The sequence below is a fragment of the Triticum urartu genome, chromosome 2 (assembly GCF_003073215.2).
Source record: "Triticum urartu cultivar G1812 chromosome 2, Tu2.1, whole genome shotgun sequence".
NCBI lineage: Eukaryota > Viridiplantae > Streptophyta > Magnoliopsida > Poales > Poaceae > Triticum > Triticum urartu.
This window is the reverse complement of record NC_053023.1, coordinates 181,288,982-181,311,604: the sequence shown is the minus strand read 5'-3', so window position 1 is coordinate 181,311,604 and position 22,623 is coordinate 181,288,982.

Sequence of the window (22,623 nt, the reverse complement as noted above, 5' to 3'; positions counted from 1 at the left end):
CAACACGACGGCGTGGTGGTGGAAGTAGCGGGATTCCAACAGGGCTTCGCTAAGCGCTGCGGGAGGAGGGAGATGTGTCACGGGAGGGAGAGGGAGGCGCCAGGCCTTAGGTTGGTTTGCTCCTCCTTTTCCCCACTATATATAGGGCCAAGGGAGAGGGGGGGAGGCGCAGCCCTTGCCCCTTCCTCCAAGGAAGGGTGCGGCCAAGGGTGGGGAGGAGTCCATCCTCCCCAAGGCACCTCGGAGGTGCCTTCCCCTTTTAGGACTCTCCCCTTTTTCTCTTCTCTTGGCGCATGGGCCTCTAGGGGCTGGTGCCCTTGGCCCATATAGTCCAAGGCGCACCCCCTACAGCCCATGTGGCCCCCGGGGCAGGTGGCCCCACCCGGTGGACCCCCGGGACCCTTCCGGTGGTCCCGGTACAATACCGATGACCCCGAAACTTGTCCCGATGGCCGAAATAGCACTTCCTATATATAATTCTTTACCTCCGGACCATTCCGGAACTCCTCGTGACGTCCGGGATCTCATCCGGGACTCCTAACAACTTTCGGGTTACCGCATACTAATATCTCTATAACCCTAGCGTCACCGAACCTTAAGTGTGTAGACCCTACGGGTTTGGGAGACATGCAGACATGACCGAGACGTTCTCCGGTCAATAACCAACAGCGGGATCTGGATACCCATGTTGGCTCCTACATGTTCCACGATGATCTCATCGGATGAACCACGATGTCAAGGACTTAATCAATCCCGTATACAATTCCCTTTGTCTAGCGGTATGTTACTTGCCCGAGATTCGATCGTCGGTATCCAATACCTAGTTCAATCTCGTTATCGGCAAGTCTCTTTACTCGTTCCGTCACACATCATCCCGTGATCAACTCCTTGGTCACATTGCGCATATGATGATGTCCTACCGAGTGGGCCCAGAGATACCTCTCCGCTTACACGGAGTGACAAATCCCAGTCTCGATTCGTGCCAACCCAACAGACACTTTCAGAGATACCTGTAATGCACCTTTATAGTCACCCAGTTACGTTGTGACGTTTGATACACCCAAAGCATTCCTACGGTATCCGGGAGTTGCACAATCTCATGGTCTAAGGAAATGATACTTGACATTAGAAAAGCTATTAGCATACGAACTATACGATCTTTGTGCTAGGCTTAGGATTAGGTCTTGTCCATCACATCATTCTCCTAATGATGTGATCCCGTTACCAACGACATCCAATGTCCATGGTTAGGAAACCGTAACCATCTATTGATCAACGAGCTAGTCAACTAGAGGCTTACTAGGGACATGGTGTTGTCTATGTATCCACACATGTATCTGAGTTTCCTATCAATACAATTATAGCATGGATAATAAACGATTATCATGAACAAGGAAATATAATAATAATCAATTTATTATTGCCTCTAGGGCATATTTCCAACAGTCTCCCACTTGCACTAGAGTCAATAATCTAGTTCACATCGCCATGTGATTAACATTCACAGGTCACATCGCCATGTGACTACCACCCAAGAGTTTACTAGAGTCAGTAGTCTAGTTCACATCAGTATGTGATTAACACTCAATGAGTTTTAGGTTTGATCATGTTGCTTGTGAGAGAGGTTTTAGTCAACGGGTCCGAACCTTTCAGATCCGTGTGTGCTTTACAAATCTCTATGACATCTCCTAGATGTAGCTACCACGCTCTATTTGGAGCTATTCCAAATAACTGTTCTACTTGGAGCTATTCTAAATTGTTGCTCCATTATATGCATCCGTTATCTCTACTCAGAGCTATCCGGATAGGTGTTAAGCTTGCATCGACGTAACCATTTACGATGAACTCTTTTACCACCTCCATAATCGAGAAAAATTCCTTAGTCCACTAGTTACTAAGGATAACTTTGACCGCTGTCCTGTGATCCATTCATGGATCACTCTTGTACCCCTTGACTGACTCATGGCAAGGCACACTTCAGGTGCGGTACACAGCATAGCATACTGTAGAGCCTACGTCTTAAGCATAGGGGACGACCTTCGTCCTTTCTCTCTATTCTGCCACGGTCGAGCTTTAAGTCTTAACTTCATACCTTACAACTCAGGCAAGAACTCCTTCTTTGACTGATCCATCTTGAACACCTTCAAGATCACGTCAAGGCATGTGCTCATTTGAAAGTACTATTAAGCGTTTTGATCTATCCTTATAGATCTTGATGCTCAATGCTCAAGTAGCTTAATCCAGGCTTTCCATTGAAAACACTTTCCAAATAACCCTATATGCTTTCCAGAAATTCTACGTCATTTCCGATCAACAATATGTTAAAACATATACTCATCAGAAATTCTATAGTGCTCCCACTCACTTCTTTGGAAATACAAGTTTCTCATAAACTTTATATAAACCCAAAATATTTGATCATCTCATCAAAGCATACATTCCAACTCCGAGATGCTTACTCCAGTCCTCAGAAGGATAGCTGGAGCTTTGCATACTTACTAGCATCTTTTCAGGATTGACAAAAACTTCCGGTTGTATCACATACAACCTTTCCTCAAGAAAATCGTCGAGGAAACAATGTTTTTGACATCCTATCTGCAAGATTTCATAAATAATGCAGTAATCGCTAATATAATTCCAACAGACTCTTAGCATCGCTACGAGTGAGAAAGTCTCATCGTAGTCAACTCCTTGAACTTGTCGGAAAACATCTTAACGACAAGTCGAGCTTTCTTAATGGTGACATTTACCATCATTGTCCGTCTTCCTTTTAAAATCCATCTGTACTCAACAGCCTTACGACCATCAAGTAGTTCTTCCAAAGTCTACACTTTGTTTTCATACATGGATCCTCTCTCGGATTATATGGCCTCAAGCCATTTATCGGAATCTAGGCCCACCATCGCTTCTCCATAGCTCGTAGGTTCATTGTTGTCTAGCAACATGACTTCCAAGACAGGATTACGTACCACTCTGAAGTAGTACGCATCCTTGTCATCCCACGAGGTTTGGGAGTGACTTGATCCGAAGTCTCATGATCAATATCATAAGCTTCCACTTCAATTGGTGTAGGTGCCACAGGAACAACTCTTTGTGCCCTGCTATACACTAGTTGAAGTGACGGTTCAATAACCTCATCAAGTCTCCACCATCCTCCCACTCAATTCTTTCGAGAGAAACTTTTCCTCGAGAAAGGACCCGATTCTAGAAACAATCCCTTATTGCTTTCGGATCTGAGACAAGAGGTATACCCAACTGTTTTGGGTGTCCTATGAAGATGCATTTATCCGCTTTGGGTTCGAGCTTATCAGCCTGAAACTTTTTCACATAAGCGTCGCAGCCCCAAACTTTTAAGAAATGACAGCTTAGGTTTCTCTAAACCATAGTTCATACGGTGTCATCTCATCGGAATTACGTGGTGCCCTATTTAAAGTGAATGTGGTTGTCTCTAATGCTTAACCCATAAACTATTGTGGTAATTCGATAAGAGACATCATGGTATGCATCATATCCAATAGGGTGCAGTTATGATGTTCGGACACACCATCACACTATGGTGTTCCAGGCTGTATTAATTGTGAAACAATTTCCACAATGTCTTAATTCTGTGCCAAACTCGTAATTCAGATATTCATCTCTATGATCATATCATAGATATTTTATCCTCTTGTCACGACGATCTTTCAACTTCACCCTGAAATTACTTGAACCTTTCAATAATTCAGACTCGTGATTCATCAAGTAAATGTACTCAACATCTACTCAAATCATCTGTGAAGAAAGAACATAACGATATCCACTACATGCCTCAGCACTCATTGGACTGCACACATCAAAATGTATTACTTCCAATAATTTGCTTTCTAGTTCCATTTTACTGAAACCGAGGCTTTCAGTCATCTTGCCCATGTGGTATGATTTGCATGCCTCAAGTGATTCAAAATCAAGTGAGTCCAAACGGTCCATTTGCATGGAGTTTCTACATGCATACACACCAATAGACATGGTTCGCATGTCTCAAACTTTTCAAAAATGAGTGAGTCCAAAGATCCATCAACATGGAGCTTCTTCATGCGTTTTATACCGATATGACTTACGTGGCTGTGCCACAAGTAGGTGGTACTATCATTACTATCTTTTGGCATGAACATGTGTATCACTACGATCGAGATTCAATAAACCATTCATTTTAGGTGTAAAACCATTGATGGTATTATTCAAATAAACAGAGTAACCATTATTCTCCTTAAATGAATAACCGTATTGCGATAGACATAATCCAATCATGTCTGTGCTCAACGCAAACACCAATCTCGATGGTAGAGGGAGCGTGCGATGCTTGATCATATCAACATTGAGAACACTTCCAACACATATCGTCAGCTCACCTTTAGCTAGTCTCCGTTTATTCTGTAGCTTTTATTTCGAGTTACTAACACTTAGCAACCGAACCGGTATCTAATACCCTGGTGCTACTAGGAGTACTAGTAAAGTACACATTAACGTAATGTATATCCAATATACTTCTATCGACCTAGCCAGCCTTCTAATCTACCAAGTGTCTAGGGTAATTCTGCTCCAGTGGCTGTTCCCTTTATTACAGAAGCACTTAGTCTCGGGTTTGGGTTCAACCTTGGGTTTCTTCACTAGAGCAGCAGCTGAATTGCCGTTTTATGAAGTATCCCTTCGTGCCCTTGTCCTTCTTGAAACTAGTGGTTTCACCAACCATCAACAATTGATGCTCCTTCTTGATTTCTACTTTTGTGGCGTCAAACATCACGAACATCTCAAGGATCATCATACATGTCCCCGATATATTATAGTTCATCACGAAGCTCTAGCAGCTTGGTGGTAATGACTTCGGAGAAACATCACTATCTCATCTGGAAGATCAACTCCCACTTGATTCAAGCGATTGTTGTACTCAGACAATCCGAGCACAAGCTCAACAATTGAGCTTTTCTCCTTAGTTTGCAGGTTAAGAAAATCGTCGGAGGTCTTATACCTCTTGACGTGGGAACGATCCTGAAATTCCAATTTCAGCCCTCAGAACATCTCATATGTTTCGTGACGTTTCAAAAACGTCTTTGGTGCCTCAACTCTAAACCGTTTAACTGAACTATCATGTAGTTATCAAAACGTGTATGTCAGATGTTCGCAACATCCACAGATGACGTTCGAGGTTCAACACACTGAGCGGTGCATTAAGGACATAAGCCTTCTATGAAGCAATGAGGACAATCCTCAGTTTACGGACCTAGTCCGCATAATTGCTACTATCAACTTTCAACTAAATTTTCTCTAGGAACATAATTAAACAGTAGAACTAAAGCGTGAGATATGACATAATTTGCAAAATCCTTTTGACTATGTTCAGGATAATTAAGTTCATCTTATGAACTCCCACTCAGATAGACATCCCTCTAGTCATCTAAGTGATTACATGATCCGAGTGAGCTAGGCCGTGTCCGATTAACACGTGAGACGGACTAGTCAACGTCGGTGAACATCTTCATGTTGATCGTATCTTCTATACGACTCATGCTCGACCTTTCGGTCTCTGTGTTCCGAGGCCATGTCTTCACATGCTAGGCTCGTCAAGTTAACCCTAAGTGTTTTTGCATGTGTAAATCTTGCTTACACCCGTTGTATGTGAACGAAAGGATCTATCACACCCGATTAACACGTGATGCTTCGAAGCGACGAACTGTAGCAACTGTGCACAGTTAGGGGAGAACACTTCTTGAAATTTTAATGAGGGATCATCTTATTTACTACCGTCGTACTAAGCAAATAAGATGTATAAATATGATAAACATCATATGCAATCAAATAATAGTGACATGATATGGCCAATATCATATAGCTCCTTTGATCTCCATCTTGGGGCTCCATGATCATCTTGTCACCGGTATGACACCATGATCTCCATCATCATGATCTCCATCATCGTGTCTTCTTGAAGTTGTCTCGTCATCGACATGCAAGTCGTGATTCCCTTGACAATAACATGATCAATCTCATACATTACATATAACATTCATCACATCCTTTTGGCCATATCACATCACATAGCATACCCTGCAAAAACAAGTTAGACGTCCTCTAATTGTTGTTTGCATGTTTTACGTGGCTGCTATGGGTTTCTAGCAAGAACGTTTCTTACCTACGCAAAGACCACAACGTGATATGCCAATTGCTATTTACCCTTCATAAGGACCCTGTTCATCGAATCCGATCCGACTAAAGTGGGAGAGACAGACACCCGCCAGCCACCTTATGCAACTAGTGCATGTTTGTCGGTGGAACCGGTCTCACGTAAGAGTACGTGTAAGGTTGGTCCGGACCGCTTCATCCCACGATGCCGCCGAATCAAGATAAGACTAGTAACGGCAAGCATATTGAACAAAATCAACGCCCACAACTACTTTGTGTTCTACTTGTGCATAGAATCTACGCAATAGACCTAGCTCATGATGCCACTGTTGGGGAACGTAGCATAAATTCAAAATTTTCCTACGTGTCACCAAGATCAATCTATGGAGTCATCTAGCAACGAGGGAGGATTGGATCTACATACCCTTGTAGATCGCGCGCGGAAGCGTTCAAGAGAACGGGGTTGATGGAGTCGTACTCGTCGTGATTCAAATCACCGATGATCCTAGCGCCGAACGGACGGCACCTCCGCGTTCAACACACGTACGGAACGGAGACGTCTCCCATGCCTTGATCCAGCAAGGAGGAGGGAGAGGTTGATGGAGATCCAACAGCACGACGGCGTGGTGGAAGTAGCGGGATTCCAACAGGGCTTCGCCAAGCGCTGCGGGAGGAGGTAGATGTGTCACGGGAGGGAGAGGGAGGTGCCAGGCCTTAGATTGGTTTGCTCCTCCTTTTCCCCACTATATATAGGGCCAAGGGAGAGGGGGAGGCGCAGCCCTTGCCCCTTCCTCCAAGGAAGGGTGCGGCCAAGGGTGGGGAGGAGTCCATCCTCCCCAAGGCACCTCGGAGGTGCCTTCCCCTTGTAGGACTCTCCCCTTTTTCTCTTCTCTTGGCGCATGGGCCTCTTGGGGCTGGTGCCCTTGGCCCATATAGGCCAAGGCACAACCCCTACAGCCCATGTGGCCTCCGGGGGCAGGTGGCCCCACCCGGTGGACCCCCGGGACCCTTCCGGTGGTCCCGGTACAATACCGATGACCCCGAAACTTGTCCCGATGGCCGAAATAGCACTTCCTATATATAATTCTTTACCTACGGACCATTCCGGAACTCCTCGTGACGTCCGGGATCTCATCTGGGACTCCGAACAACTTTCGGGTTCCCGCATACTAATATCTCTATAACCCTAGCGTCACCGAACCTTAAGTGTGTAGACCCTACGGGTTCGGGAGACATGCAGACATGACCGAGACGTTCTCCGGTCAATAACCAACAGCGGGATCTGGATACCCATGATGGCTCCCACATGTTCCACGATGTTCTCATCGGATGAACCACGATGTCAAGGACTTAATCAATCCCGTATACAATTCCCTTTGTTTATCGGTATGTTACTTGCCCGAGATTCGATCGTCGGTATCTTTATACCTTGTTCAATCTCGTTACCGGCAAGTCTCCTTACTCGTTCCGTAACACATCATCCCGTGATCAACTCCTTGGTCACATTGCGCATATGATGATGTCCTACCGAGTGGGCCCAGAGATACCTCTTCGCTTACACGGAGTGACAAATCCCAGTCTCGATTCGTGCCAACCCAACAGACACTTTCGGAGATACCTGTAATGCACCTTTATAGTCACCCAGTTATGTTGTGACGTTTGATACACCCAAAGCACTCCTACGGTATCCGGGAGTTGCACAATCTCATGGTCTAAGGAAATGATACTTGACATTAGAAAAGCTTTAGCATACGAACTATACGATCTTTGTGCTAGGCTTAGGATTAGGTCTTGTCCATCACATCATTCTCCTAATGATGTGATCCCGTTACCAACGACATCCAATGTCCATGGTTAGGAAACCGTAACCATCTATTGATCAACGAGCTAGTCAACTAGAGGCTTACTAGGGACATGGTGTTGTCTATGTATCCACACATGTATCTGAGTTTCCTATCAATACATTTATAGCATGGATAATAAACGATTATCATGAACAAGGAAATATAATAATAATCAATTTATTATTGCCTCTAGGGCATATTTCCAACACAGAGTCGGTTACAATGGGAGGAGATCTACATATCCGTATTGCCAAGCTTGCCTTCCACGCCAAGGAAAGTCCCATCCGGACACAGGACGAAGTCTTCAATCTTGTATCTTCATAGTCCAACAGTCCGGCCAAAGGTTATAGTCCGGCTATCCGGACACCCCCTAATCCAGGACTCCCTCACCCACCACACGAGACGATAACCGTCACGCCGGATACAGTAAAAGTAAATCCGGCCGGGCCGAACACAGCAGACAAGACTCATTCGAGCTACGTCGTGATACAGCCCCGTACAGAGGCGCCGCACACCCCCTATGCTTCACGGATGAAGTAATGGACCATCAAATCCCAGGGTGTTTTAAACCCATAAATATTGAATCATACGATGGTACAACAGATCCTGCGGTATGGATTGAGGACTACCTCCTGCATATCCACTTGGCCCGTGGTGATGATCTACACGCCATCAAGTACCTCCCACTCAAACTTAAAGGACCAGCTCGACATTGGCTCAACAGCTTGCCAGCAGAATCCATTGGCTATTGGGAAGATCTGGAAGCCACATTCCTCGACAACTTCCAGGGCACTTATGTGCGACCACCAGATGCCAATGACTTGATCCATATAATTCAACAGCTAGAAGAATCGGCCAGACAATTCTGGACACGATTCCTAACCAAGAAAAATCAAATCGTGGACTGTCCGGATGCAGAGGCCCTAGCAGCTTTCAAGCATAACATCCGTGACGAGTGGCTTGCCCGGCACCTCGGCCAGGAAAAGCCGAAATCTATGGCAGCCCTCAAGACGCTCATGACCCACTTTTGTGCGGGAGAGGACAGCTGGCTGGCTCGCAGCAATAACATATCAAAGAACTCTAGTACTTCGGATACTAAGGACGGCAACGGTAGGTCACGTCACAACAAACATAAGCGCCACAGCAGCGACAACAATACAGAGGATACGATAGTAAATGTTGGATTCAGAGGCTCCAAGCCCGGTCAACGGAAGAAGCCATTTAAACGAAGTACTCCGGGCCTGTCTAGTTTGGACCGTATACTCGATCTCTCGTGTCACATACATGGCACCCCCGACAAGCCAGCCAACCACACCAACAGGGATTGTTGGGTGTTCAAGCAGGCCGGCAAGTTAAATGCCGAAAACAAAGACAAGGGGCTACATAGCGACGACGAAGAGGAGCCCCGACCGCCGAACACTAGAGGACAGAAGGGGTTTCCCCCACAAGTGCGGACGGTGAACATGATATACGCAACCCACATCCCAAGAGGGAGCGGAAGCGTGCGTTAAGGGACGTATACACATTGGAGCCGGTCGCCCCAAAGTTCAACCCATGGTCCTCCTGTTCGATCACTTTCGATCGCAGGGACCACCCCACCAGTATCCGCCATGGCGGATTTGCCGCATTGGTCCTAGACCCAATCATTGATGGATTTCACCTCACTCAAGTCCTTATGGACGGCAGCAGCAGCCTAAACCTGCTTTACCGGGACACAGTGCGAAAGATGGGCATATATCCCTCAAGGATTAAACCCACAAAGACGACCTTTAAAGGTGTCATACCAGGTGTAGAGGCCCATTGCACAGGCTCAGTCACACTAGAAGTGGTCTTCGGATACCCGGATAATTTCCGAAGCGAGGAGTTAATCTTCGATATAGTCCCGTTCTGTAGTGGCTATCATGCACTGCTCGGACGAACCGCATTTGCAAAATTCAACGCGGTGCCGCACTATGCATACCTCAAGCTCAAGATGCCAGGACCTCGGGGGGGTCATCACAGTCAATGGAAACACAGAGCGCTCTCTCCGAACCGAGGAGCACACTGTGGCCCTCGCAGCAGAAGTGCAAAGCAGCCTATCAAGGCAATTCTCCAGTCCGGCGGTCAAACGTCCGGACACCGTCAAGCGCACTCGAAGTAATCTGCAACGTGACCGCCTGGCACGTTCTGTGCTCGCATAGCAATGCGGCCCCTACCCCAGCCCCATCCAAATGGCGACCTACGTGCCACGCGTACACAATTACGCATTAAAAATACCATGGGCACAGGAGGAGGGGCACGACTACGGCACGCCCCGAAACGCGGCTCAACCGCACTAGGGGCTCCCTACTTTGTTATTTTTTCTCTCTTCCAGGACTTTACTCTCTAGAGGCCCTGTCCGGTAGTACAATTGCCGAACACACGATGCAAGGACCAGGGGGGCCGAAAGCTACGTCGCATCATGGAACTCCTAGGTGGTCTCTATAACGAGCAAAATACCTACTTTAAAATACTATTCCACAGCTTACCCTTGGAGGAGACATGTTAAATAGTCCCATTTTCTGCTTATCGCACTACTTGTATCGTTCTGCTTCAATGCACCTTTTCGAATAAACAATGCATAGCTTCAGTCTACTATTGCATTCTCTTTTTCTGTATATATGTTCATTAATGACATTTTGCACCCGTACACTTTGGTATGGCCAATACACCAGGGGCTTAAGTATCCCACAATATGCTGTGAGAAGTCCGAACACTTTCACAAGTGCGGCACCCCAAACTTATAGCATTATATGCATCGGCTCCGAATCATGTCTTGGGTCAATAGTTGGGTTTGCCCGACTCCCACGTTTTGGTACCTTACGTTCGGTTATATCGGCTAAGGTAGCACTGGGAGAACTACTGCGATTGTGCCCCGGTTCAGCTGGGCTAAGCACCTCAGTAGAGAAAGCTAAAACTGACTGTCATGATAATGCGAGAGCTGGTCGCTGTTCGAGAGGTTTCAAGTCCCTAAAGACTTATGCCGCTTAGGGCGAGGAGTCGGCTTTGTCTGGCTTAGGCATGGATAGCGCCGCGAACTCGGTCTTCCGAATACTAGGGGCTTCGCCAAAATTTAAAATTATAAAATTCTATTGCTAAGTGAGAGTGATAAAGCATTATAGTTTGATTACCTTGTTCGTTGTGCTGAGCACCTCCCTCAGAGGACCCAAGAATGGGAAAAAGAGTGCTCAGGTTTATCCCGAACACTACAGCACTCGTGGCTTGGGGGCAGAAGCCGACGACTCACCATCTCTCAGATTTAATAAACGGCCGCACAGAAGGTAATATTTTAAATTCAAACAAGCGTTGCGTAGCGCATATGAACAAGTTTTCAGCGTACATGACCACAAATGCGAGTTCACTCAAAAATTACATCTTTGGAACATACATCCACCACAAGGCGGGCACCCTTCAGGACGCCCTCATAGTACATTTTAGGGCGGCGATGCTCCTTGCCCTGCGGTGGCCCATCCTTCACCAGCTTCTCAGCGTCCATCTTGCCCCAGTGTACTTTAACACGGGCAAGCGCCCTGGTAGCACCCTCGATGCAGATGGAGCACTTGATGACCTGAAGCCAAGGGCGGGCATCCGCAAGCCGCTTCATCAGCCCGAAGTAGCTCCCTGGCATGGCCTCTCCAGGCCACAGCCGGACTATCAGACCCTTCATGGCCTGTTCAGCCGCCTTATGGACCTCGACCAACTGCTTCAGCTGGTCGCTTACGGGCACCGGATGTTCGGCATCAGTATACTGAGACTAGAACACCTTCTCCGTCGAGCTCCCCTCCTCGGCTCGGTAGTGCTTTGCGGCATCTGACACACTGCGTGGCAAATCTGCGAATGCTCCTGGAGAGCTCCGGACTCGGGTAAGTAACAAGTAATTTACTTTCACATGCTTGCTTTGCATAATGAATGCCTTACCCGCAGCTATGTTCTTCATCTCCTCAATTTCCTGGAGGGCCTTTTGGGCTTCGGCATTGGCATGTTTGGCGCTCTCGAGGGCTGAGGCAAGCTCAGACTCTCGCGTCTTCGAGTCAAGCTCCAAACTCTCATGTTTTTTCATGAGAGCCTGGAGCTCTTGCTGCACCTCCTCCACCCACGCCTCCTGTTTCCCTCGCTTGGTGCGCTCCATGGCTGCTTTGTTTTGGGCCTCAGATAGTGCTTGCTTCAGGGTTGCCACCTCCGTCGCGGCCCCTGCCATAGCCACGATAATCCTGTGCAACCACATCTTTTTTATATACTTACACAAGGTATTACTTACCTTCTTTCTCCTTGAGCTGCTTCTTGGCAAGGCCGAGCTCTTCCTCGGACCGCTGGAGGCTGTGCTTCAACGCATCGACCTCCGCAGTCAGTGCGGCAGAGGTCATCAGCGCAGCCTGCATACCCATATCGACATACTTATGTTAGACTCCTGCGGATATTCTTAGATCCTCAATTCGGCTTTTCTTTGTGAACACCGAACAGAGCATCAGGGGCTACTGTCTATGCGGTAATATTTTCATATATTTTAAATACATACCTCAATGCCTGTTAGAAGGCTGGCACAGGCTTCAGTCAGTCCGCTCTTGGCGGACTGAACCTTTTGGATCACCGCACTCATAATAGTACGGTGCTCCTCATCGATGGAGGCGCCATTAAGCACCTCCAGCAAATTATCCGGTGCCTCCGGTTGGACGGAGGTCACGGGCACGGTAGGCTTGCCCCTCTTAGTGGGGGGCCGCCTGCCGGAGTCCGGAACCACTTGAGGTTCCGGTGCGGTGTTCGGCCCGGGGCTGAAATTGGAGCCCTTGGGAGCCTTGCTCCCTTTGCGCCTGCAGTCCGGAAGGTCGCCTCATGGCGCCTCCAGGACTACCTCCCCTCGGCTTGGTGCCCTTTGAGACAACACCTCGGCGTTGTCCGCAGGGCAAGGGGAGGAGGCAGTCGGAAGTGATCCTCCGCTGCTCATGGCCGACGGGTCCAAGGAACCGCTCGACGAAGATACGTCGATACGGGCCCGGGACGGGCTGCATAACCGTGTCCGGCGTTAGGAGAAGCTGTGCAATTAAACGGTGCCACGAGTTACTCTGGTGTCCGAATACTTAGGATCTCGCCAGGGGCTTGGCCCTGGGTGGCCTCTCGTCTTCGCTGTTGGTGGCGGTGGCGGAGTAGTCCGGAGGGAGAGCCCTTCCCTTCTTGGACCCTCCGGCCTCCCCAGTTGGGGCGGCCTTCCTTTTCTCCCCCCCCCCCCCGCTGGAGGGGAGGAAGCTTTTTTTCCTCCTCCTCATCTTCGTGGGAGGAGTGCGCCTCGGATTCATCAGACGATGAGTATGATACTACCGGGTGCCGGGAACTCTTTCGGGTTCCCGTGGCTTTCTTCTTGACCTTCTTCTCCGGCACCACGTAAGGTTCCGGAACCAGCAGCTCCGCTAAGCGGGCGTCTGTTGGGCCTTCGGGCAGAGGGGCCAGACAATCAATCTGCCCCGATGTCTCCACCCAATCCTATCAAAGGCGTGGAAGCTCAAATCCCGCACATAGCTAAACTATGAAGAATGAATACCCTATAAGAGGCAAAACATCTTACCACGCTGGCTTGGCGCTTCGCGCTGAATCCGCGATCCTCGGTAAGGGGAGGGGGAACCTCGGCGCCCTTGAATAGCACCTTCCAAGCATCCTCGTGTGTTGTGTCGAAAAGCTCGCTTAGAGTTTGGTGCTGGGCCGGGTCGAACTCCCACAAGTTGAACGCCCGTTGTTGACACTGGAGGATCCGGCGGATGAGCATGACCTGGAATATGTTGAAAAGTTTGAGCTTCTTGCTCACCATGTTTTGGATACAGGTTTGGAGTCCGGTCAGCTCTCCTGAACTACCCCAGGACAGGCCCTTCTCTTGCCAGGAGGTGAGCCGCGTGGGGATTCCGGATCAGAACTCGGGGGCCGCTGCCCATTTGGGGTCACGCGGCTCGGTGATGTAGAACCACCTCAATTGCCACCCCTTTATGGTCTCCACGTAGGAGCCCTCGAGCCATGTGATGTTGGGCATCTTGCCCACCATGGCGCCTCCGCACTCCGCCTGCCGGCCGCTCACCACCTTCGGTTTTACATTGAAGGTCTTCAGCCATAAGCCAAAGTGGGGATTGATGCGGAGGAAGGCCTCACACACGACGATAAACACCGAGATGTTGAGGATGAAGTTCGGGTTCAGATCGTGGAAATCCAAGCCGTAGTAGAACATCAGCCCCCAGACAAATGAGTGGAGAGGGAATCCCAGTCCGCGGAGGAAATGGGTAAGGAACACTACCCTCTCGTGGGGCCTGGGGGTGGGGATGAGCTTCCCCGCATCTGGGAGCCGGTGCGCGATGTCGTCGGGCAGGTATCTGGCTCCCCTCAGCTTCTTGATGTGTTCCTCTGTGACGGAGGAAACCATCCATCTGCCTCCCGCTCCGGACATGGTTGGAGAAGGTTGAGGAGGAAAATGCATACTTGGGCGCTGGAGCTCGGGTGTGCGAAAATGGATGAGCAAAGGAGGAAGAAGGCGTGGATGGAAGAGGTGAATCCTTATCCCCTTATATGGGCGGACGAAACTATGCATCCCCACCAGCCTGGTAAAACTCACTTATGCCCCAAGCGCCGTAATCAATGGCGCGGTTGGGTTACCCATGTCCGTATTGATGAGAATCCCGCGATAAGGGGACATGATCTCTGCTTCGACAAGACGTGCCAAGGAAACCGCCTCGTGAAACGTGTGGAGGTGGGACAGTAAAAAATGATTCGAATAAAGGCTTGGCTGTGGTGTGATGTCACGCTACAGAATACGTCAGCAGATTGGATTTGTGAAAATATTACTCTCTCTACGGTGGTATGTGGTAACTTGTTTTGCAGAGCCGGACATGATCCTCGTGTTCAAAATCTTCTATGAAGTATTCGGAGGAGGAACCCGCCTTGCAATGCCCAAGACAATCTGCGCGCCGAACTCGTCATCATTGAAGCCTGGTTCAGGGGCTACTGAGGGAGTCCTGGATTAGGGGGTATCCAGACAGCCAGACTATAATCTTTGGCCAGACTGTTGGACTATGGAGATACAAGATTGAAGACTTTGTCCCGTGTCCGGATGGGACTCTCCTTGGCGTGGAAGGCAAGCTTGGCAATACGGATATGTAGATCTCCTTCCTTGTAACCGACTCTGTGTAACCCTAGCCCCTCCGGTGTCTATACAAACCAGAGGGTTTAGTCCGTAGGACACAACAACAACAATCATACCATAGGCTAGCTTCTAGGGTTTAGCCTCTCCGATCTCATGGTAGATCAACTCTTGTACTACCCATATCATCAATATTAATCAAGCAGGAGTAGGGTTTTACCTCCATCAAGAGGGCCCGAACCTGGGTAAAAACATCGTGTCCCTTGTCTCCTGTTACCATCCGCCTAGACGCACAGTTCGAGACCCCCTACCCGAGATCCGCCGGTTTTGACACTGACAGTCATGCACCCTTGAAGAGTGGTCTATTTTTGATGAATCTCGATAGTAGTGATACACATATTCATAATGTTGAAGCCAAAAGATGCAGAGTTGATAATGATAGTGCAACTTATTTGTGGCACTGCCGTTTAGGTCATATCGGTGTAAAGCGCATGAAGAAACTCCATACTGATGGACTTTTGGAACTAGTTGATTATGAATCACTTGGTACTTGCGAACCGTGCCTCATGGGCAAGATGACCAAAACGCTGTTCTCCGGTACTATGGAGAGAGCAACAGATTTGTTGGAAATCATACATACAGATGTATGTGGTCCAATGAATGTTGAGGCTCGTGGCGGATATCATTATTTTCTCGCCTTCACAGATGATTTAAACAGATATGGGTATATCTACCTAATGAAGCATAAGTCTGAAACATTTGAAAAGTTCAAAGAGTTTCAGAGTGAAGTTGAAAATCATCGTAACAAGAAAATAAAGTTTCTACGATCTGATCGTGGAGGAGAATATTTGAGTTACGAGTTTGGTCTACATTTGAAACAATGCGGAATAGTTTCGCAACTCACGCCACCGGGAACACCACAGCGTAATGGTGTGTCCGAACGTCGTAATCGTACTTTACTAGATATGGTGCGATCTATGATGTCTCTTACTGATTTACCGCTATCGTTTTGCGGTTAAACTTTAGATACGGTCGCAATCACGTTAAATAGGGCACCATCGAAAACCGTTGAGATGATGCCTTATGAACTGTGGTTTGGCAAGAAACCAAAGTTGTCGTTTCTGAAAGTTTGGGGCTGCGATGCTTATGTGAAAAAGCTTCAACCTGATAAGCTCGAACCCAAATTGGAGAAGTGTGTCTTCATAGGATACCCAAAGGAGACTGTTGGTACACCTTCTATGATAGATGCAAAGGCAAAACATTCATTGCTAAGAATGGATCCTTTCTAGAGAAGGAGTTTCTCTCGAAAGAAGTGGGTGGGAGGAAAGTAGAACTTGAGGAGGTAACTGTGCCTGCTCCCTTATTGGAAAGTAGTTCATCACAGAAACCAATTTCTATGACATCTACACCAATTAGTGAGGAAGTTAATGATGATGATCATGGAACTTCAGATCAAGTTGTTATTGAACCTCGTAGATAAACCAAAGTAAGATCCGCACCAGAGTGGTATGGTAATCCTGTTCTGGAAGTCATGCTACTAGATCATGATGAACCTACGAACTATGAAGAAGCAATGGTGAGCCCAGATTCCACAAAATGGCTTGAGGCCATGAAATCTGAGATGGGATCCATGTATGAGAACAAAGTGTGGACTTTGGTTGACTTGCCCGATGATCGGCAAGCAATTGAGAATAAATGGATCTTCAAGAAGAAGACTGACGCTAATGGTAATGTTACTGTCTACAAAGCTCGACCTGTTGCGAAAGGTTTTCGACAAGTTCAAGGGATTGACTACGATGAGACCTTCTCACCCGTAGCGATGCTTAAGTCTGTCCGAATCATGTTAGCGATTGCCGCATTTTATGATTATGAAATTTGGCAGATGGATGTCAAAACTGCATTCCTTAATGGATTTTTGGAAGAAGAGTTGTATATGATGCAACCGGAAGGTTTTGTCGATCCAAAAGGAGCTAACAAAGTGTGCAAGCTCCAGCGATCCATTTATGGACTGGTGCAAGCCTCTCGGAGTTGGAATAATCACTTTGATAGTGTGATCAAAGCATTTGGTTTTGTACAGACTTTTGGAGAAGCCTGTATTTACAAGAAAGTGAGTGGGAGCTCTGTAGCATTTCTGATATTATATGTGGATGACATATTACTGATTGGAAATGATATAGAATTTCTGGATAGCATAAAGGGATACTTGAATAAGAGTTTTTCAATGAAAGACCTCGGTGAAGCTGCTTACATATTGGGCATCAAGATCTATAGAGATAGATCGAGACGCTTAATTGGACTTTCACAAAGCACATACCTTGACAAAGTTTTGAAGAAGTTCAAAATGGATCAAGCAAAGAAAGGGTTCTTGCCTGTGTTACAAGGTGTGAAGTTGAGTAAGACTCAATGCCCGACCACTGCAGAAGATAGAGAGAAAATGAAAGATGTTCCCTATGCTTCAGCCATAGGCTCTATCATGTATGCAATGCTGTGTACCAGACCTGATGTGTGCCTTGCTATAAGTCTAGCAGGGAGGTACAAAACTAATCTAGGAGTGGATCACTAGACAGCGGTCAAGAACATCCTGAAGTACCTGAAAAGGACTAAGGATATGTTTCTCATTTATGGAGGTGACAAAGAGCTCATCATAAATGTTTACGTTGATCCAAGCTTTGACACTGATCCGGACGATTCTAAATCACAAACCGGGTACATGTTTAGATTGAACGGTGGAGCTGTCAGTTGGTGCAGTTCTAAACAAAGCATCATGGCGGGATCTACGTGTGAAGCGAAGTACATAGCTGCTTCGGAAGTAGCAAATGAAGGAGTCTGGATGAAGGATTTCATATCCGATCTAGGTGTCATACCTAATGCATCGGGTCCAATGAAAATCTTTTGTGACAATACTGGAGCAATTGCCTTGGCGAAGGAATCCAGATTTCACAAGAGAACCAAGCACATCAAGAGACACTTCAATTCCATCTGGGATTTAGTCCAGGTGGGAGACATAGAAATTTGCAAGATACATACGGATCTGAATGTTGCAGACCCGTTGACTAAGCCTCTTCCACGAGCAAAACATGATCAGCACCAAGGCTCCATGGGTGTTAGAATCATTACTGTGTAATCTAGATTATTGACTCTAGTGCAAGTGGGAGACTGAAGGAAATATGCCCTAGAGGCAATAATAAAGTTATTATTTATTTCCTTATATCATGATAAATGTTTATTATTCATGCTAGAATTGTATTAACCGGAAACATAATACATGTGTGAATACATAGACAAACAGAGTGTCACTAGTATGCCTCTACTTGACTAGCTTGTTGATCAAATATGGTTAAGTTTCCTAACCATTGACATGGGTTGTCATTTTCTTAATGGGATCACATCATTAGGAGAATGATGTGATTGACATGACCCATTCCGTTAGCTTAGCACACAATCGTTTAGTATGTTGCTATTGCTTTCTTCATGACTTATACATGTTCCTATGACTATGAGATTATGCAACTCCCATTTACCGGAGGAACACTTTGTGTGCTACCAAACGTCACAATGTAACTGGGTGATTATAAAGGTGCTCTACAGGTGTCTCCGAAGGTACTTGTTGGGTTGGCGTATTTCGAGATTAGGATTTGTCACTCCGATTGTCGGAGAGGTATCTCTGGGCCCTCTCGGTAATGCACATCACTTAAGCCTTGCAAGCATTGCAACTAATGAGTTAGTTGCAGGATGATGTATTACGGAACGAGTAAAGAGACTTGCCGGTAACGAGATTGAACTAGGTATTGAGATACCGACGATCGAATCTCGGGCAAGTAACATACCGATGACAAAGGGAACAACGTATGTTGTTATGCGGTTTGACCGATAAAGATCTTCATAGAATATGTGGGAGACAATATGAGCATCCAGGTTCCGCTATTGGTTATTGACCGGAGACGTGTATCGGTCATGTCTACATAGTTCTCGAACCCGTAGGGTCCGCACGCTTAACGTTACGATGACAGTTTTATTATGAGTTTATATGTTTTGATGTACCGAAGGTTGTTCGGAGTCCCGGATGTGATCACGGACATGACGAGGAGTCTCGAAATGGTCGAGACATGAAGATTGATATATTGGAAGCCTATGTTTGGATATCGAAAGTGTTCCGGGTGAAATCGGGATTTTACCGGAGTACCGGGAGGTTACCGGAACCCCCCGGGAACCTAATGGGCCTTAATGGGCCTAGGTGGAAGAGAGAAGAGGTGGCTAGGGATGGGCCGCGCGCCCCTCCCCCCAGTCTGAATAGGACAAGGAGAGGGGGGCGGCGCCCCCCTTTCCTTCTTCTCCTCCACTCCTTTCCCCTCCCAAGTCCTATTCCAACTAGGAAAGGGGGGGGGGAGTCATACTCCCGGTGGGAGTAGGACTCCTCCTGGCGCGCCTCTCCCTATGGCCGGCCGCACACCCCCTTTGCTCCTCTATATACGGGGGCAGGGGGCACCCTAGAGACACAACAATTGATCATTGATCTCTTAGCCGTGTGTGGTGCCCCCCTCCACCATAGTCCACCTCGATAATACTGTAGTGGTGCTTAGGCGAAGCCGTGCGTCGGTAGAACATCAACATCGTCACCACACCGTCGTGCTGACGAAACTCTCCCTCAACACTCAGCTGGATCGGAGTTCGAGGGACGTCATCGGGCTGAACGTGTGCTGAACTCGGAGGTGCCGTACGTTCGGTACTTGATCGGTCGGATCATGAAGACGTACGACTACATCAACCGCACTGTGCTAACGCTTCCGCTTTCGGTCTACGAGGGTATGTGGACAACACTCTCCCCTCTTGTTGTTATGCATCACCATGATCTTGCGTGTGCGTAGGAATTTTTTTGAAATTACTATGTTCCCCAACAACTTGATTATGAATCATTTGATACTTGCGAACCATGCCTCATGGACAAGATGACTGAAACTCCGTTCTCCGGAACAATGGAGCGAACCACTGACTTATTGGAAACAATACATACCGATGTATACGATCCAATGAGTGTTGAGGCTCGTGGTGGGTATCGTTATTTTCTAACCTTCACAGATGATTTGAGCAGATATGGGTATATCTACTTAACGAAACACAAGTCTGAAACATTTGAAAAGTTCAAAGAATTTTAGAGTGAAGTTGAGAATCATCGTAACAAGAAAGTAATGTTTCTACGATCTAATCGCGGAGGCGAATATTTGAGTTACGAGTTTGCCTTCATTTGAAACAATGTGGAATAGTTTCGCAACTCACGCCACCTGGAACACCACAGCGTAATGGTGTGTCCGAATGTCGTAACCGCACTTTATTAGATATGGTGCGATCTATGATGTCTCTTATCGATTTACCACTATCGTTTTGGGGTTATGCATTAGAGACAGCTGCATTCACGTTAAATAGGGCACCATCTAAATCCATTGAGACGACACCGTATGAACTGTGGTTTAGCAAGAAACCTAAGCTGTCGTTTCTTAAAGTTTGGGGTTGCGATGCTTATATGAAAAAGTTTCAACCTGATAAGCTCAAACCCAAATTGGAGAAGTGCGTCTTCATAGGATACCCAAAAGAAACTGTTGGGTACACCTTCTATCACAGATTCGAAGGCAAGATCTTTGTTGCTAAGAGTGGATCCTTTCTAGAGAAGGAGTTTCTCTTGAAAGAAGTGAGTGGGAGGAAAGTAGAACTTGATGAGGTAATTGTAATTTCTCTCGAATTGGAAATTAGCTCATCACAGAAATCAGTTCCAGTGATGCCTACACCAATTAGTGAGGAAGTTAATGATGATGATCATGAAACTTTAGGTCAAGTTACTACCGAACCTCGTAGGTCAACCAGAGTACGATCCGCACCAGAGTGGTACGGTAATCCTGTTTTGGAAGTAGTGTTGCTAGATCATGATGAACCTACAAACTATGAGGAAGCGATGATGAGCCCAGATTCCGACAGATGGCTTGAGGCCATGAAATCTGAGATAGAATCCATGTATGGGAACAAAGTGTGGACTTTGGTGGACTTGACAGATGATCGGCAAGCCATTGAGAATAAATGGATCTTCAAGAGGAAGACGGACCCTGATAGTAGTGTTACTATCTACAAAGCTCGACTTGTCAAAAAGGGTTTTTGACAAATTCAAGATGTTGACTACGATGAGATTTTCTCACTCGTATCGATGCTTAAAGTCTGTCCGAATCATGTTAGCAATTGCCACATTTTATGAAATCTGACAAATGGATATCAAAACTGCATTCCTTAATGGATTTATTAAAGAAGAGTTGTATATGATACAACCAGAAGGTTTTGTCAATCCTAAAGGTGCTAACAAAATGTGCAAGCTCCAGCGATCCATCTATGGACTGGTGCAAGCATCTCGGAGTTGGAATATATGCTTTAATAAGTTGATCAAAGCATATTGTTTTATATAGACTTGTGGTGAAGCCTGTATTTACAAGAAAGCGAGTGGGAGCACTACAGCCTTTCTAATAAGTATATGTGAATGACATATTGTTGATCGGAAATGATGTAGAATTTTCTAGAAAGCATAAAGGAGTGTTTGAAAGGAGTTTTTTCAAAGAAAGACCTCAGTGAAGCTGCTTACATATTGGGCATCAAGATCTATAGAGATAGATCAAGACGCTTGATAAGATTTTTCAATGAGTACATACCTTGACAAGATTTTGAAGTAGTTCAAAATGGAACAGTCAAAGAAGGAGTTCTTGCCTATATTGGAAGGTGTAAAGTTGAGTAAGACTCAAAACACGACCATGGAAGAAAATAGAAAGAGAATGAAAGTCATTCCCTATGCCTCAGTCGTAGGTTCTATAAAGTATGCTATGATGTGTACCAAACCTATTGTGTACCTTGCCATGAGTTTGGCAAGGGGGTACGATATTGATCCAGGAGTGGATCACTTGACAACAGTCAAAATTATCCTTGAAGACTAAGGAGACATTTCTTGGTTATGGAGGTGATAAAGAGTTCGTTGTAAAGAGTTACGCCGATGCAAGCTTTTACACCGATCCGGATGACTCTGAGTCTCAATCTGGATACATATTGAAAGTGGGAGCAATTAGCTAGAGTAGCTCCATGCAGAGCATTGTAGACATATAAAATTTGCAAAATACATACGGCTCTAAATGTGATAGACCCATTAACTAAGCTTCTCTCACAAGCAAAATATGATCACACCTTAGTACTCTTTGGGTGTTAATCACATAGCGATGTGAACTAGATTATTGACTCTAGTAAAACCCTTTGGGTATTAGTCACATGGCAATGTGAACTAATCACATGGTGATGTGAACTATTGGTGTTAAATCACATGGCGATGTGAACTAGATTATTGACTCTAGTGCAAGTGGGAGACTGAAGGAAATATGCCCTAGAGGCAATAATAAAGTTGTTATTTCTATTTCCTTATGTCATGATAAATGTTTATTATTCATGCTAGAATTGTATTAACCTGAAACTTAGTAC